This window comes from Vicia villosa, linkage group LG2 (genome assembly GCF_029867415.1).
Source record: "Vicia villosa cultivar HV-30 ecotype Madison, WI linkage group LG2, Vvil1.0, whole genome shotgun sequence".
Lineage (NCBI taxonomy): Eukaryota > Viridiplantae > Streptophyta > Magnoliopsida > Fabales > Fabaceae > Vicia > Vicia villosa.
Window position 1 is genome coordinate 32,262,289 of NC_081181.1, and position 2,633 is coordinate 32,264,921.

Below are 2,633 nucleotides of genomic sequence, written 5' to 3' on the forward strand. Positions count from 1 at the left end.
AAAATCTAGTTCAAACCTAAATACACTAAAAATCTATTAATCCTAAAACTAATATTTTTATTGTTTTCCATGTCATTTTCTATTACCTAAAAAATCAAACAAAAATTATGATGCTAAATGTTATTACTATCTAAAAATCTAATGAGAAAATTATGATTTTTATATGCTTTTTATTATCTAAAATATTAGAACAAAACTATGTCAAAAAAAAACCTAGATTCTAACAAAGAAATTATGGGAACAGGGGGGTGAAAAGTTGAAAATGATGGTGAAGTCAGTAGTCCAGACGCAGGGCCCAAACATATGGTGGCCCAAGGAGCGTCTTTGTTGTTTGTTTGTAGGTCTGAAAAAGTGGTGTATGGGCCAAGAGGGTTGTAAATGCTGAATTCGTTGAAGGCCCAAGGAAATTTGTGTTATTCAGATTTTCTTTCAATAAAAAAATAAAATAAATTAAAACTAAGAAAATTAAAAACGAGAAGAGGAATTAGGGTTACGCTGATTTGTGACCATTGAAGTCCTCGGAACTCAGGCTTCTTCTCTTTCAACGGCGCCAGAATGATCTCCACCTCTCCGATCGATTTTCGCTGCCATTAAACGAACAACAATCTTATCTCATCCTTCTCTCTCAATCGTTCTCAGATCAACTCTTCGGTTTTCTTCTTGTTGCAGATGAAATTACGATAGCGATGATGGCGATTGAAGCAGGTGTCGCAACGAAGGTCGAATAGAGATTAATTCGATGATGCTGCAAAGTCGAAGTTCTTCGTGGAATCTTGATGCGTGGCTGATTTCTTTGGTCGCGAGGAGATGAAGCTGATTGGAGATCGATGGTGATTACGTGATGGAAGTTGTTGCAGTTGAAGATTGAATGAAGCGCAGAGTTGAGGATGAAGATTATTGCAGTGAATCAAACGATGTAAATGGAGTAGAAGAGGAAGATGCTAAGGCGTTCGGTACCTTCTTCAATTGCAAGCAAAATTAATAGAAAACCAGAAGTCTCCGCCACTTTTGTTTTCGTCTTCTGCATTTTCGTGTTCTATAGGATGTTGTCATTCTTGTGATGCAGTGGCGGCGATGAAGATGAACGTTGAATTGTTGTTATGCAGGTTTCAGTGAGGATGATGATGAAGATCCGATGGAGTTACTATGAAGATTCAATGAGATTGAAGAATGGAGAGAATTTGGTTTTGGAGATTGAAGATGCAGATGATGAAGGAGTGAAGATTGGGAGAAAGTGTGGAGAGAAGAAGGTTCAGAGGATGATGATTGATGATGAAGAGGAAAAGATGGAGGGTGGAGAGTGGAAGTGTGAATCTGAAAAATGAATGGTGAAGAGTGTAAGTATGAATCTGAAAATGAATGGTGAACCCTGAATTCAGAGAGGGAGCTCAGCTATATAGGGATTCAAAGGTTAGTTTCTTTTCTGTTATGCTGTTTGTTATAGGATTTGTGATTCTGTTATGAGAGGTTAGGTTAGTTATTAGGTGGTTAGGATTCTGTTTAGTTAGTTAGGGGATTCTGTTAACACAATTGTTGTGTTGGAGGTTCAACTCGCTATGAGATCAATCTGTTTACATTTCCCTTTGAGTTCTTAAATATGCCTTGCTTGAATGCTTTTGTGTGATGAACTGACCTGCTTGATAATACTTGGAACAAATCTGATCGGCATTTTACTTGATATTGAGTGGCGTGAATAAGACGTGAGATTATGAACCGGGGTCGAGTTTGATGCAAACTGAAGCTGAACTGACTTTTTGCTGCAACGTAGGTGAATGTGTATGTCTTGTATGTATTCTTTTTATTGACGTTCTGTAACTATGGGGATGGTACATGAACCCGATTTTGTTAACTCTGACCTCGCAAACGTGCATCGAGCTCTTGAACTAATGTAATGCCATTGGACTGTAATGTTGCTTTTGAATGGTCACTGTGTTCTTATTGAGTGTTGCAATTGCTGGATTTTCCTTTTGTTATGAATGCGGCATGCCACTGTCAGCTTTTTTTTGTTTGAATGAAAGTTGCTCATGTTGAATCTGTATTATTTCTGAAAGTTAGTTGCTAATTTTTTCTGTTGGCCTTGGTATTGCAGCAGGTTTGGCATGATGGAAAAAGGTTTTCAACATGAGCAGTGAGGAAAACCATAAGGATGGAGGTCACTTCGATTCGGACACCAGCACTAGCATGGCAATACTCTTGAAAGTATGATGAATTTGAAGAAAAGAGGGAATATTTCCAGAGGTGATTTTCTTGTGTAAATGCAATAGAAAATGTAGTGCAATATAATAGAATATAATGTACCCTTGGATTTTAGATATGTCATGAAGTGTAACTTGTAATGAGATGGAAATGACTTCTTTTATTCTTATAAAATCTTAAACTTCTTTTCCCTCCAGTATGCTCAATTTATAATTTCAGTCTTCTTTTCCTTTCTTTTTGAATGGGCAACATGGCATAATCAAAGAATGTAGTATTAGCCAATTGCCAAAAGATGAGCAAAACCATAATAGTTGGTCTACAAAAGTCACCCTTCCATGGTTGACTTTGTTGACTAAAAGTCAACCCATGAGCTCATATCTTCAAATTCACTCCTTTCCTTTAACTTCCGATCAATTGTATTCATTTTCAATTCTAGG

At 37.0% G+C, this 2,633-nt stretch overlaps 1 long non-coding RNA gene across 1 annotated transcript; it reads left to right on the plus strand.

Annotated features, from left to right (window-relative positions):
* Positions 1–403: 403 nt before the first annotated feature.
* LOC131646063 (uncharacterized) lies at positions 404–2,386 on the plus strand. Its single transcript, XR_009297276.1, has 2 exons — positions 404–1,410; positions 2,090–2,386. It is a non-coding gene; the product is annotated as an uncharacterized LOC131646063 (long non-coding RNA).
* The last annotated feature ends 247 nt before the right edge of the window (positions 2,387–2,633 follow it).